Genomic DNA, 15,606 nt, shown 5'->3' with positions numbered 1-15,606 from the left:
GTAGCATAGGATATTGTTGGTATGAGAAGCTTCCAGTATATGCTACATGCATTATAATATGATAGTACAGTGTACTGTATTATAGTAATGGTACAGGTGTTCATAGACTTGAATACTTTATAGTAGAGTGGTCATTAATTCTGCTTTCAGACAGCGGCGGCCGAATAACCCGGTAATTAGCGGCAATTACCCGGCATTTGAAATGCCGGGTTATTCGGCCGTTCGCTGTCAGAGCAAATCTCCGGCCTAAAATTTAGACCTGGAGATTTGCTCTATTACACAGGGTTTTCTCCTGAAAGGGTCGATCCGGATTTTAAACTCTGCATCTCCAACCCTGGTCTTTTGCAGGGTCGAGGACCTGGAGTTTAAGATCCGGATCGAACCTTTCACACAGAAAAAGGACTCGTGTATTTAATGAAATTCCCGGGTGGAACTGCTTCACCCGGGGAATTCATTTTTGCTGTGAAAGTGATATAAGTGATACACTGTAAAGTGGTATACAGTGAGAGCAGCCAGCTTAGGTTGGACTTCTGGAACAAGGCTACCCTTTAAAGGGTCTCTTTGTTGCCACCACTTAAGTTAGGCCCAGCACTTAGGGCCTTATTCTAGTTCACTCTTTCTGACAAAATCCTTCTTAGATGGACAAAACCATGTGCACTGCAGGGGGGCAGATGTAACATGTGCAGAGAGAATTAGATTTGGGTGAGTTATTTTATTTCTGTGCAGGGTAAATACTGACTGCTTTATTTTTACACTGCAATATCACTTTGAAGTAAAACCCCACCCAAATCTAATTCTCTCTGCACAAGTAACATCTGCCCTACCTGCAGTGCACATGGTTTTGTCCTTCTAAAAAGGATTTTGTCAGAAAGAGTGAACTAGAATAAGGCCCTTAATGTTTTTCGGTACTTGTGTAGTTTCACGGCGCCACCGCACGCACACTCTGTGTTTGAAACTTGGCAGCTTGCCAGACTCTGTGTTTAACTGTGCGCGTGCCGCTCTAGCTGTTCTCAGCGCAGTACATAGGGGTGCACTGTGCAAAACACTCTTAAACCTGTTCACAATGACACTAGTCGACGTAACAGCTGTCAACTTTGTTAATTCCACTTTCCACGCTACCCCAAAGCGTGGCGAGCCCTGCGAGGGGACGCGTATACCTGTGAAGTAATCCACGCCCCCTCGCTGCGCTCGCTGCGCTCGCCACGCTTCGGGCTCAGTGGCTCGCTGCGCTCGCCACACTTTATAAAATCAACTCCACGCCGACATGGATAGTGGGGGTATGAAAAGGTCGGTCAGAGGCGTACCGCGTCCGCTCGCCACGCTTCGGGGGGGCGTGGATAGTGGAATTAACAAGGTCGACAGCTGTTACGTTGACTAGTGTCATTGTGAACAGTTTTAACAGTGTTTTGCACAGTGCACCCCTATGTACCCCTGTACCCAACTAAATTCAGACGCTTTAGCGTCTAAATTTAGATGCCCCCTTCTTAGCGGTTTGCAGGGAGTCTGGATTTAGATGCTAAAGCGTCTAAATTTTAGCGTGTGCCGGGGTGTCTAGTTTAGAAGCCCCGTACATTAGCGGTGTGCCGGGGTGTCCAGTTTACATGCCCCGGTTGTCAGCAGTGTGCAGGACTGTCTATTTCACTGTGGAACTACAAGTACCACAATGACCTGTCAGCGCTAGGCAGCGCGTGCTGCTGCTGCCAGCGCTACGCTGATAACATAGATTACATATGTAAAGCAGCCACGTGCTGCGCTGAGAACAGCTAGAGCGGCACGGGCACAGTTAAACACAGAGACTGGCAAACTGCCAAGTTTCAAACTACACAAGTACCTGTTTTTCTCCTGGCATCTTTTGTGTGGTAAAGATGATGAGATGATATAGTGATATAGGACCTTATTCAGATCTGATCACAGTATAAATTTGTTCTCAAAATGGGCAAAACCATGCGCACCGCAGGTGGGGCAGATGTAACATATGCAGAAAAAGTTAAATTTGGGCGGGGTGTGTTGAAACTGAAATCTAAATTGCAGTGTAAAAATAATGCAGCCAGTATCTACCCTGCACAGAAACAAAATAACTCAAACAAATCTAACTCTCTCTATACATGTTACATATGCCCCCCTGCAGTGCACATGGTTTTGCCCATTTTGAGAACAAATTTATACTGTGATCAGATCTGAATAAGGGCCAGTGTGTGCTCTATGCTCTGAATGGTGGTGTGAGCAGATAATTGATGGCCTAGAATACTATGCATGTGTACTGACATTATGCAGTGCCAGAGCAATCCAGTTCAGTGAAGATGGTGTATGATATGATGAGAATAAGGGTAATAAAGGAGAATGATGATGAGAGTGTGTTCATTTATTTATTAACAATTTCTTACAGTATATAACATATTCTGCAACGTTGTACAGAGTATACAGTAGGTGAACAGTCACATCAGTCCCTGCCCCAGTAGAGCTTACAATCTATATTCCCTACCACATGTACACACATACACAATCATTCTATGGTTACTTTTGTTAGGAAACCAATTGACCTATCAGTATATTTTTGGATTGTGGGAGGAAACCGGCATATCCGGAGTAAACTCGCACAGGGGAAATATACAAACTCTGCACAGTTAGGGCCATGGTGGGAATCGAACCCATGACCTCAGCGCTGGGAGGCAGCAATGCTAACTATTACACCATCCATGCTACTTTAATTAATTCATTGAGTGTTAATGAAGAATAATGAGATTTGCAATGATGAAATGGAGTTATTGTTGGTGAAGGGTCGATCAATTGTTACATGTATGTCTCCCTGTACGATTGTAGCTAATTCCTTTAACTATTGATCGACCCTTCATCATTAGCCCCGCGATCACCAACAATAACTCCATTTCATCATTGCAATCCTCATTATTCTTCATTAACACTCAATGAATTAATTAGGACCTCTCCTCTCCTCAGAGGACCTCTCCTCTGCATAGGGAGACTCCATGGCATAGACAATAAAGAGTACACTATTTTTGTATTCTGTGGATACACAGCCACACATTGATGAACTTCCATAATTGTAGGTAGGGCAATAGCTATAAAGCCCAGAGGTGACATATTATTAGTAATATGACAGATTTTCTGCTCTATTGGTGATAGATCTTGTCCATGTACAGACCATGCTTTATAACACATGCTCAGAACAAAGGAGAGGCCACTGAGACGGACATGGGGCTAAGGGGTAAAACAGTATTTGGCCACTGCAGCCACAGAATTTAGCATTGCATATCCACAGAAATGTTTCTATGCTAATGAAAGCCATTGTACTTATGTGGCCATAAAGTCTGTGTCAAAGGGAACTAGTACTAGTGTGATTGGGAACCCAGGGTTTACATCATAACATAGCTACTTTGTACAATAAGGCTTATGCCACATTATGCATCATTTGTATTGTAACATATATACTTGGATAAAGGGACCAAGAGGTTCCGAAACATTGGTGAGAAGTTGCCTACACCGACAGGCATCAGCAGCGCCGACAGCATGAAGTGTGGGTCCAGATACCCAAAGAAGGAGCCAACATTCTGCCCCGGATGTCCCTTGTTCCCCATTTCCTGACCCCTGAAGCCACAGTCATTTATAGCCAATCACCTCCTCGCCAGCAGCACTTCAGTGACTGTTAGAAATGTCATTATGTATGGAGATGGGATATGTATTGTATATATGTATGGGAGGTGGGATAGGATGTGTATATGTATTGGGGGGGGGGGGGTGGGATGAGCTGTTTGTATATATAAATATAGATCTGTGTGTTTTTTTGGCAGAGGTTAGGTGTGTGGCATCATGTGTAATGGGAATTATGGTGTGGCATCACCTGTAATGGGTTGTTTGATGTTTTGCGTCATGTGTAATGGGTATTATGCAGTGTGGCAATATGTGTTGTCATGGGAATGGGATAATTGGGTATACACCACTAGGTTGACATGCATTAAAGTCAATATAACTGAAGGTCGACATGCAGGAAGGTCGACATGACTGAAGGTCAACATGGGTTATATCTACAGGGTCGTTAGGTCGACAGGGTCATAAGCTCGACACTGGGAAGGTTGACAGGGTCATAAGGTCGACATGTGCGCCCTCTGACAAAGTTTGATTATGAAACGCGTTACGGTGGGGCCTTGTGGCGACTGTTCCAACTGTACCCGGCTCCCCTGCTCGCGTCTGTTCCCGTGTGGTTTCCTGACACACTGGCTTCATTTTATGCAGTTTCAGCAGGTGTTCGCGCTGGAGGGCGGCAGTATGGAGCTGTTCCTCCACATCGCTGCCCCCTCCCCCATCCCTGGGGAGCATCGCGGCGACCTGCATCAACCGCCAAGCCCCCCCCCCCCCTGGACATCACCGGACATCCCCAGTCACCAGTCATGGCAGCCAGCGCTGCATCGCACGGCAAGCCCCCCCCCTGGAATGTCACGGCGCCGGACATCCCCCCCCCTCCCTCTCTGTGGAGAGAGGCACGGCGGCCAGCGCCACATCGCTGGACCTGGCAGACGGCCCCCCTGGAGTGGGTAAGTGATTAGGGGGCAGATTTATGAAGCAGTGATAAGGGAGGAGAAGTGATACAGTGCCTTGTAATTTATCACCGGCTAATCAGCTCCTATTTAAACCCAGCCTGTAACTTAACAGTCAGAATCTGATTGGCCAGTGATAAAGTACCAGGCACTTTATCACTTCTACTCCCTTATCTCTGATTCATAAATCTGCCCCTGAGTGCCAGGGCGTCCCCCCCTCCTCCCCGCCTGGGGCGCTCCGGTGCCTAGCACCGGCCCTGTGTTTGTGGCTTCCAGCATTGCCCCGGATGGTGGTAGGAGTTTGCCTGGACTTTCAATGTTGAATCTTGTGGTAACCAGCCCACAGCGTTCTCTTTTTTGATACGTCACTGAGTTGCTATACTGTGCATTGTTCTGATTGCTTTATTAAATTGTCATTTATACGCTATGAAGAGCTTCTCCTATCCTTCATCTTGACATATATATATATACTAGGTGATTCATCGCGCCCTACGGGCGCTCTTCACACCGTCGTAAGGGGCTGCGCCCCCTTAATTTGTGAACGTTTGTATATGAGAAATATGGTTAGAATTGTATGAAAGATGCCTGTATTGCAACTTAGGTGTCCGCGAATCGCGGGAGGGGGGGTCGCGGAGGGTGCCGCGAATTGCAGGAGGGGGGGTCGCGGGGGGTGCCGCGAATTGCAGGAGGGGGGGTTGTGGGGGGGTGGATGCTGCGAATCGCGGGAGGGGAGGGATTGCAGAGAATCGCGGGAGGGGGGTCGCGGGGTGGGTTGCCGCAAATCGCGGGAGGGGGGTTACGGGGGCGGGGGTTGCGGCGAATCATGGTAGGGGGGGTCGCGGGGGGGGTGTGCTGTGAATCACGGGAGGGGGGGTCACGGGGTGGGGTGCCGAGAATCGCGGGGGGGGGTGTGTGTGTGCCGTGAATCGCGGGAGTGGGGGTTGCGGGGGGTGGGGGGGTGTGACGCGAATCGCCACAAGAAAAAATCAACACAGAAAGGTCAACACATGTAAATGTTGACATAAGTGTGGCACTTCATTCAAAAAATGAAAAAAAAAAACTTCAAAAACTCATGTCAACCTTTTTCATTGTCGACCATAGCCATGTCAGTGTTTTCCATGTGCAATTTAATTCTGGAGCTGCCGCGAATCACGGGGGGGTGCTGCGAATTGCGGGAGGGGGGGTCGCGGGGGTGGGTGCCGCGAATCGCGGGAGGGGGGGTTACGGGCGGGGGTTGCGGCGAATCATGGGAGAGGGGGTCGCGGGGGGTGTGCCGTGAATCACGGGACGGGGGGTCACGGGGTGGGGTGCCGAGAATCGCGGGGGAGATGTGTGTGTGCCGTGAATCGCGGGAGTGGGGGTTGTGGGGGGGGGGGGTGGGGGGGGGGGTGGGGGGGGGGTGACGCAAATCGCCACAAGAAAAAATCAACACAGAAAGGTCAACACATGTAAATGTTGACATAAGTGTGGCACTTCATTGGTGTCCATGTCGACACATGAGATTGAATATGAAAATATTCAAAAAATGAAAAAAAAAAACTTCAAAAACTCATGTCAACCTTTTTCATTGTCGACCATAGCCATGTCAGTGTTTTCCATGTGCAATTTAATTCTGGAGCTGCCGCGAATCACGGGGGGTGCCGTGAATTGCGGGAGGGGGGGGTCGCGGGGATGGGTTCCGCGAATCGCGGGAGGGCGGGGTTCACAGGGGTTCCGGTGGGGGGTTGCCGCGAATTGCGGGAGATGGGGGGTCACGGGGGGTGCCGCGAATCGCGGGAGGGGGGGTTGCGGGGGGGTGTGACGCGAATCGCCACAAGAAAAAATCAACACAGAAAGGTCAACACATGTAAATGTTGACATAAGTGTGCCACTTCATTGGTGTCCATGTTGACACATGACAATGAATATGAAAACATTCAAAAAATGAAATAAATCTTCAAAAACTCATGTCAACCTTTTTCATTGTCGACCATAGCCGTGCCAGTGTTTTGCATGTGCCATTTAATCCTGGGGCTGCCGCGAATCGCGGGGGGTGCCGCGATTTGCGGGAGGGGGGGGTTGCGGGGGGTGGGTGCCGCGAATCACGGGAGAGCGGGGTTCATGGGGGTTCCGGTGGGGGGTTGCCGCGAATTGCGGGAGGGGGGGGGGTCGCGGGGGGGTGCCGGGGTGCCGCGAATCGCCGGAGGGGGGGTTGCGGGGGGTGTGACGCGAATCGCCACAAGAAAAAAATCAACACAGAAAGGTCAACACATGTAAATGTTGACATAAGTGTGGCACTTCATTGGTGTCCATGTCGACACATGAGAATGAATATGAAAATATTCAAAAAATGACAAAAAACTTCAAAAACTCATGTCAACCTTTTTCATTGTCGACCATAGCCATGTCAGTGTTTTCCATGTGCAATTTAATTCTGGAGCTGCCGCGAATCACGGGGGGGTGCCGCGAATTGCGGGAGGGGGGGTCGCGGGGGTGGGTGCCGCGAATCGCGGGAGGGCGGGGTTCACAGGGGTTCCGGTGGGGGGTTGCTGCGAATTGCGGGAGGTGGGGGGTCACGGGGGGTGCCGCGAATCGCGGGAGGGGGGGTTGCGGGGGGGTGTGACGCGAATCGCCACAAGAAAAATTCAACACAGAAAGGTCAACACATGTAAATGTTGACATAAGTGTGCCACTTCATTGGTGTCCATGTCGACACATGACAATGAATATGAAAAAATAAAAAATAAATCTTCAAAAACTCATGTCAACCTTTTTCATTGTCGACCATAGCCATGTCAGTGTTTTGCATGTGCCATTTAATCCTGGGGCTGCTGCGAATTGCGGGGAGGGGGGGGGTTGCCGCGAATCGCGGGAGGGGGGTTGCAGGGGGGGTGCCGCCAATCGTGCAAGGGGGGGTCGCGGGGGGTTCTTTTTGCCACGAATCGCGGGAGGGAGGTCGCGGGGGGGGGGGTGTTTTTTCCGCGAATCGGGGGGGGGGGGTCACGGGGGAGGATTTGCCGCGATTCGCGGGAGTGGTCGTGGGGGGGTTCTTTTTGCAGCGAATCGCGGGAGGGGGGGTCGCGGGGGTGTTTTTGCTGCGAATCGCGGTAGGGGGGGTCGCGGGGGAGCGGGTGTTTTTGCCGCGAATCGCGGGGGGGGGGGGGGCGCGCGGGGGGGGGAGGTTTCGCGGGAGGGGGGCGCTCACCTGGTGGCTGTGGAGTAGCAGTGCTGGGCAACATGGGAAGGCAGTGGGTGTCTGGCACTGTCTGTGGGCTCACTGGGCTGGTTCTCTGTCACATACCTCCCAACATGACCCTCTCCAGGAGGGACACAATGCTCTGTTTCTAGACTTCCCCTTAATGTATGATTGCCATCACCTGTTTTAAACAGGTTAATTTCTCAGAAAGGTGTTCAGCACAGATGAAGGCAATCACACATTAAGAGGAAAGTCCAGGAACAGAGCGTTATAGACACAGATACCCACTTTGAGTGACAGATGTAGCCAAATATATAGGAGATATATATATATATATAAATATATATGTTAAGGAAGAAATAAACGTCACTCCGGGTCTGGTGCAACAAACTATTTAATGCTGGTCTGAATAATTTTAATATTATATTCTATTGTCACAGTGCCCCCTGCAGCCATCGGCAACAAGCAGCCAGGCGTCATGTCACTTCCGGCTTACAAACCGGTCACAGCGGGACCAGGACGGTGCACCGAGTGTCAGCGGGGAGAGCTCACTTGTTTGGTATGTACAGATTTCAGTTTGTTGCTTTTGACCTCTGTGACGGGCAGAGCCCGAAATGGGTTGACCAGCAGTAAATAGTTTGTTGCACCAGAAAAAAAAAAAGACCAGCAGTAAATAGTTTGTTGCACCAGACCCGGAGTGACATTTATTTCTTTCTTGACTTGTGTGCAGTGGGGTTGTTAACCGCTTAGACGAGCACCCGGGCAAGTTAATTTCGCTGTTCCTGTCAGCCCAGGAGTGCCGGGCTTTCCACTCTCATATATATATATATATATATATATATATGTTCAAAAAAGAGTAAAGGAGGAGCGCTCCATAGTGTGAAACAGTAACAATTTATTGAGCAATAATAGCCAGATACCGAGACATATGACAAGACTCGTACCGAGGGTAAAACGGCAGTGGGCTGGTTACCACGTGATATATATCAAATAGCCTGGCAAACTCCTACCGCCGTCCGGGGCTCTGAGGTGGACACACGATCTCCCGCTGCAGACGCAGCGTGTCGGACCCACAAGCAGGAACAGACGCAGGATGGAGAGGCACAGGTGAGCAGCGGCAACAACGTCACCAAGGCACGCCCTAACGCGTTTCGTCAGGAGACTTCGTCAGAGGGCGTGCCTGGTGACGCAGGGCCGCTCATATATATGGGGGAAAGCACGCTAAGATCCAGCCCCCTGGCGACCATATGTCCAATGGAACAAGTGCAAACATCAACGGTTGCCAAGGCAGCATACCGCCCATAAAACATAGCATACAGAATGAACAGGACGGAGTAGATTACATTATAATATAGCGAGAGCACTCTGCCAGAACAGGACAAATTCTGCTACATAAGCAAAACATAATCCAGGATGCATCAAGCAAATTCATAAATAAATGCACACAAATGATACATATCAGAAATATATATATATATATTGTATGTACACACACACTATGGGTGAGATTTAATAGGATGAGAAATTCAGAAAGTGAGAGATTTGGTAAGAAATCTCCAGGTTTTTTAAAGCGGCAATCATTTCCACTTCAAAACAAGTTTGATTTTGCAGTGTAAATGATTGCCGCTTTAAAAAACCTGGAGATTTCTTACCAAATCTCTCACTTTCTGAATCTCTCATCCTATTAAATCTCACCCTATATATCTCCTAGGGAATGAGACTTTGTATAGCACATGGTGTACATCAGGGCCGGCGCTACCCACTCAGCAGCTCCTGCAAAGCAGGGAGGCGCCATGCTGAAAAGGCGCTGTCTCCCTCCCTGCTCTGCTAAAGCTGCAACAGCCCTCACTGTCACTGCCTCCTGCACACTGCGCGCAGTGCCTGTCTGACAGCGGCCGGCAGTATAAAGAGCTGCTCCCTGCACCGCGAGTGCACACAGCCTGCACGCCGCCCACAGTGCCGGTCTCACAGCGGGCGGCAGTATGGAGAGGACGAGCAGCTCCCTGCACTGCACACACACTGTCTTCCTCCTGCAACCTGCCCCCTAATGTAATGCTGTTTGTGAATGCCTCGATGACATGTCATGTCCGGATCTGCCCCCTACCCATTGCACTCTGCGCCTGTCAGCTGTCAATTAAATGATGAACAGGCAGCAGTGCCGCCTCTACTTCCTTCCCTCTTCTCAGTGTGCTGTGCCAGTGCCACTGCCAGTCCTCAACACTCTGCTGTGGTGCACATACTTTTTGTACTGCTTTCGGATCGGCTAGCACATACATTGCATGCATTCCGTACGATGTGATGCGATTTATCCCATAATGTATGCGATTCTCGCAGAGTGTATGGGCACCTTTAATGCCTGCAACATTTTGCGTACACAGCACTGAGATGGTGTATGCCTACATGCACATGCACCCGAGATCCTCCATAGGATCGCATGTTGCATACGCTCCCACAATCGGGCTGCAGCATGTTGCAATGGCAATGTGAAAGGGCGCAAAATTTATGGTTTGCAGGAGGGCGCCGGACACCCTAGCACCGGCCCTGGTGTACATGCTATAAATGGTATTTATGTTACATCTTGTTCAAACCCTGAGGAAAGTATTAGTAACAGATTGAAACGTCAGATATTTGAAACTATGTACTGTATGCAGTATTGTTTGTACAGCTCTGGCAAACAGTTTCTTCTATCCATGTTCAGGACCAGCGCTGGGCATATTATGGAGGCTGTAGTGTCTGCGGTTTATGTTATATAAATAAATAAAACATTTTTTAACAATTCCCTATACTGTATGCTTATAAAGCACCTTCCATTCATGTTTTTTATTCTTTATAGGTCTACCCCACAATAACATCATGTTGGAGGTGGGAGGGGGGTGAGTGGTGAAGTCAGATATTTAGGTCTCCAGGTGATATGAGCTCATATATTCTCAGTCAAGAAAGCATTAGACAAAAGCCTTTTAACCTCTTCTCCTTCTCTGAGTCATGTTCCGCCTGCACCAGGCAGGAAAAAACAGCACTGTTTGCCTTGTCTGATCCTGTTTGTGACACACGGATCTGCATGCAGGGAGGAATGAGCTGGAGGTTGTCCTTTCCGCCACCCACAGCTCCTAGACAAAATACTCTAAATGGACAGCAGAGTGGACAGGACAAATAAGAAGCACTGCGTGCACCGGAACAGGATATGCTGTTGAGAAATTTAACAAAATAGTTTTAAGTTCTCTTAAAGCATAAGAGTCTGTCCATAGCCTGTGACTCAGTAATTGCTAGAAGAGGTGTGTTGCATTCTAATTGCACTGATAGGTACAATATACTTACACAGTAATACTGCTTTCAGACCGCAAATGCAGGGTTGCACTGGGACTTTGAAGCGGCTCAGTCCCAGTGGGACGCTGCATTTGCAGTCTGTTCCAATTGCATCAGCGAACCGGCAATATTTTCACTGACATCAGCTGGGCGCGCAGCAGAGCGGCGGAGCATCATCTGGGGCGGGGGAGGAGGCGTCGCTTAGAGCTGGCGCTGCTCCAAGCACTGCCTCCTCCATAGTGTGAACGAGAAACAGGTCGCTCGACCCTATTAACCCGTTCACACCGCAAAGCAACAGGCAACGAACCGGTAAGAACCCTTCATTTTAACCAGTTCGTATTGCCGTGTTGTTAACGGTTTACTGTAACCGGTAACCACTTTCACATCGCACCAATTACCAGGTCGAATGGGCAAGAAACCGGAATGAACCCGGGAATTTGGTGCAATATGAAAGGGTATAAATAAACCAGGGTTGCCTACTTTTAAAGTATCTTCTCCGGGAGAAGCCCAGAGAGGAGACTTGATGATGTAAACATCTTCAAGCCCCGCCGCCCCAGTACTGCAAATCTCTTCAAGGAGGTGATGGGGCTAAATGACGTGAGTTGCTCCGCCCCCTACCCCAAAAGGATGAGAATCACGGGAAATGACTGCTGCCACGGGGAGATGGGGGGGGTGTTCCGGTATCTATGAGCGTTGCCCACCTGTAAGGGGGACATGATTTGCAGGAGCCTCTCGGCCATTCCAACAGGGTAGGCAAACCTGAAATAAACACAGAATAAGCATGCAAATTCACTTTCTGTAAATTCGTGTCAATGCTGTGTTATCTGGTATGTGGTCTCTGTGTCGACAATGTCTAGGTCACTAGTTGAACCACTAATGGTAGACAGTGACCATTAGAGGCCGACTTATGGTATGTCAACATACCATAGGTCGGCATTGAAATAAGGTCACCAGCTTGTCGACATGGTCAACACTCGCAAAGTTGACACACACTGTTCACTGTTTTTGTGGGGAGGTGTAGACCGACTTGGTTTATACTTTACTATCCAAGTGGGCATAGAGTGAGAATATAATAGTGTGCCGAGTGCAGCTGTAAACGTATTCAATGTCTATGTCGACCATTTCAAGGTGTTGGCCACTGTGGAGCATTACTGATCGACCAAGTGACTGTTGACCTAGACATTGTCTATCTGTTATACCATAACCGTATTATCTATTGACATATTTTTTTACATTTAGGAGTATCAAGATACGCAATCATGTTCGGTTCCAACAGAGGTGTAGATGTACAGTGCAGCCACACAGCCAGAATTCTAATTGTCTTGCATTTACAATCCTTAATCAGAACTCCCAAAAATTCTGATTTGGGGTGTGGCCTTGTGCCTGCTAGTCCATGCCTCCTGGAATGACATTTTAGGGGTATCACCATATCTCTTACCAGTTGTTTATTACTCTGGAGGTGAGACCAGCACTCCAAAAGCATATTCCCGGTACTAAGCGGTTGGATGCACATTACATACATTCTCCACTGATGCTCTGCAGATAAAGCAGGGGTTACAGTGTTCCCTAACATCCTGCCCACCGGCAGGGGACTGCAGCCATAGGTGTAAAACCGCATGACAGTGCCCAAAGAGTGGAACCATTCTGCTGAAATGGGGATGTAAGGAGGTATGCCTATGAAGAAGTTTAATATTGCTAATTTGTTTTATTTTTATAAAGATGCAAATACAATGACATTCTGCCACTGCCAGCTGGTGTACAGATATCTACTAGTTATGTTAGGAAGAATCTCTTCACACTCCATAATCTGAGAGAAGAACATGCCTACTGTAGCTCTGCTCAAAATGTAATTAAAAGTTTTGTCCTTCAGTAAGTTTGAATAAATAAAACACACATGTAAGTCTAATGGCTGGAAACCCCATTGTCTACCTGGCTGCCCTTGTTTGGGCTAATTGATGGCCCTCTCCATCTCTGCAGCTTCCACAGATGCCAATGTGCTGAACATATGCACTAAGAAAGCCAGGCTGGAATCCAGGAGTATACTTATTGTGGAGCTGCAATAAATCATCTATCTATCTATCTATCTATCTATCTATCTATCTATCTATATATTTAGTGTCAGTGTGACTCATAAACACGGCCATCTGTTGGCAGCAAGTGAAACTACATCTAGCTTTTGAAGCATTTACGTTAAGCGGGCTTACTATTTATTAATATAATTCCCTGATAAATGATTTATTTTTGTGGAAATATGTGGCAATAGCAAATTATGTTAATCGAAGAAACAATGTGGGTATAGATCATCTATTTATTTATATTTCCCCCAATATTTGTGTATATATTGTACACTAGAAGGTAAGGTTCCTTCATTCTGGCACTGGCACCCCTAACATCTATCCTCAGGTGTTTTAATTAGCACAGGTTCCTACATTGCTGACTACATGTTAATATGGGCTCTATTTGAAGGTAAGACCTGGATACATTTATATAATGTGATAGTATTAGAAATGTTAGGGACCCATCTAATGAAGTTCACCTGGACGCGGTGGATGGGCCGACATATTTGCGCAAATGTGTGCTAAGAACTTCAATTATACTCCATGTTAATTGTTAGAGTTTATCAAAATTATTTTTACTATCAGTGCTCTTAGCACCTAGAGTGTGCATCAGTATTGTTCTCTTTTTTCCTGTATGGTACTAGAAGCCTTAACTTGGTAGCACCTCACATTATGTTTAAAAATATGGTGTGCAGTCCAGTCCCCCCCTCTTTCCCCAATATTTGTGTATATATTGTACACTTGAAGGTAAGGCTCCTTCATTCTGGCACTGACACCCCTCCCATCTACCATCAGGTGTTTTAATTAGCACAGGTTCCTACATTGCTGACTACATGTTAATATGGGCTCTACTTGAAGGTAAGACCTGGATAAATTTATATAATGTGCTAGTACAGCGGTTCCCAATCGGTGGTACGCGTACCCCTGGGGGTACGCGTCCACCCGCTCGGAGTTACGCGGTGGCCCGGCCTGTAATGGTGGCTGTCAGCAGGGGTCAGGAGTTGCCGGGGACGGGTTGCCAGGGAGTCCGCGTTGGCACGGCCTATAATGGCGGTGGCCAGGGGGACGGGTTGCCGGGTACAGGTTGCCGGGAGGGTATGCGCCGCAGTGTCATGGCGGCGGGGTCGCAGAGACGCTGGGTAACGGTTACCATGGAGACGGAGGCAGAGGCTGACCTGAAGCTGCAGCGCGTCACTTCCGCCCTCATCTACAAGAATCAGGGCAGCTCCTAGGAAGCTCCTAGGCGGCATGGATGGCAGCGTGAACGGGGGAATTTTTCTAATCTACAAGCACTGGTAAATATATTTAAAACATATTATTACACACACACAACCACACACACACACAACCCCCCCCCACCGTACCCCGGCCCCCCTCCGCTTGTTTTTTTTTACCCGGGAAGGGGGGCGCCTCCTGCATTGTCGGCGGGGGGGCGCCTCCTGTATTGTCGGCAGGGGGGCGCAGAAACACTAGTTACGCCACTGGGTGGGGGTGATTTACCACGAAGGGGTACTCATAAATGAAAAGCCTAATCAAGGGGTACAGGAGACAAAAAAGGTTGGGAACCACTGTGCTAGTATTAGAAATGTTAGGGACCCATCTAATGAAGAAGAAATGCAGCAAAAAAGAAAGGGAAGGAAGAAATTTCCCTGCCTCTTTTATTATGGCGTTCAGACGATGCCATCCTCCTGATATGGCAAACCTGAACACACTGCAGAAGCAGCTAACAGAGCTTTCTGTCATTTACTGAATCGCACTTGCGATGGAGCAGGATGCCACCATGGCTAGCTTTACCTGTAGGTAGGTCCCTCAGGGCTCCATAATCTGGGGGGTGTCCCTTAGTCTGACTATCAAAACATGACTCTGATAGAGGCATCATTGTTAAATTTAATGCAATTGGCCAGTGTTGAGCTTCAAAGACACCACACATGAGGTTCTGGAAAGTCGGTATTGGTGTGTGGGTGCTGATGGGAGCAGTAAGCTGAAGTTTTGCCAAGGGTGCTGACAAATCTTGCAATGGCCCTGGGTGCCACTGAGGGAGCCAGGAACTGCTCTACATAAACCCGTTCTGTCAATGACGCTAAACAGAGAAAAGCAGAACAGGGATTTTCTCTGCCCCAAGATAAGTAATCTTCAGTGGTTCAGTCTGATGGGGTGCCGGACAGGGTCCCGACAGTCGGTGTCCCGACAGGCATTTACCCGACGTCGGGATCCCAACTGTCAAAACACTGACAGCCGGGTTCCCGACGGCCACCTGCTATTTTCCCTCGTGGGGGTCCAGGACCCCCATAGAGGGAGAATAGAATAGATGGTCGAGCGTAGCTCGCCACCGTGCCTGCAAGGGGCTTAGTTGTGCTCACCATGCTGTCTGAGTCCGGGCAGTCGGGATCCCGATGTCGGGCTAATGACTGTCGGGATCCCAACCAGTAGCGCATGCAGGGGGGGTTTCTGAGTACCCAGAAACCCCCCCAGGAGTCTAAGGACCCTGGACTGAAAGCTGAGAGTCCCCTCTTTCCATGGG

The 15,606-nt window shown here is 48.7% G+C and overlaps 1 protein-coding gene across 3 annotated transcripts in view; it reads left to right on the top strand.

The window, feature by feature from the left end:
* LOC146026123 (uncharacterized) overlaps positions 1-15,606 on the top strand; it is a 78,902-nt gene that overhangs the window by 15,762 nt on the left and 47,534 nt on the right. Inside the window, exon 1 of one of the 3 annotated variants that reach the window (XR_014454366.1) lies at positions 8,228-8,284. The exons of the other annotated variants lie outside the window; for them this stretch is intronic. The gene's annotated coding sequence lies outside the window, so the exon portion shown is untranslated. Of the gene's footprint in view, positions 1-8,227; positions 8,285-15,606 lie in introns of those variants that run through there. 3 annotated transcript variants of the gene reach the window in all.

This window comes from Crinia signifera, chromosome 8 (genome assembly GCF_055691185.1).
Source record: "Crinia signifera chromosome 8, ASM5569118v1, whole genome shotgun sequence".
Lineage (NCBI taxonomy): Eukaryota > Metazoa > Chordata > Amphibia > Anura > Myobatrachidae > Crinia > Crinia signifera.
This window is presented reverse-complemented; position numbering and strand designations above follow the sequence as displayed.